Below are 269 nucleotides of genomic sequence, written 5' to 3'. Positions count from 1 at the left end.
CTGGGCATACTTCAAACTCAGGTCCCAGCTAGGTAGGTAGTACACCTGGGTGGGCCCAAACTAGGCCCTTCCACTCAACTGTGCTGTGGTCTCTGGCCCCAGGCTACCACGTGTGGGTGTGCAATCCCACAAGGTTACCCGTGTTCAGTGACCTTAAAACCTGAAACTTCTTTTCTCCTTTATAAAAGCCCACTTGGATCACAAGCCAGGCTTCAGCGTGAATTCTTGCTCGTGCAAAGCCAAGAACTGAGGTATTTCCCACCCAACAA

The sequence above is a fragment of the Echinops telfairi genome, unplaced genomic scaffold (genome assembly GCF_000313985.2).
Source record: "Echinops telfairi isolate 266 unplaced genomic scaffold, ASM31398v2 ScPeMD7_655;HRSCAF=1070, whole genome shotgun sequence".
In the NCBI taxonomy this organism is placed as follows: Eukaryota; Metazoa; Chordata; class Mammalia; order Afrosoricida; family Tenrecidae; genus Echinops; species Echinops telfairi.
The sequence above is the reverse complement of the archived record's forward strand: the minus strand, read 5'-3'. Positions refer to the sequence as shown.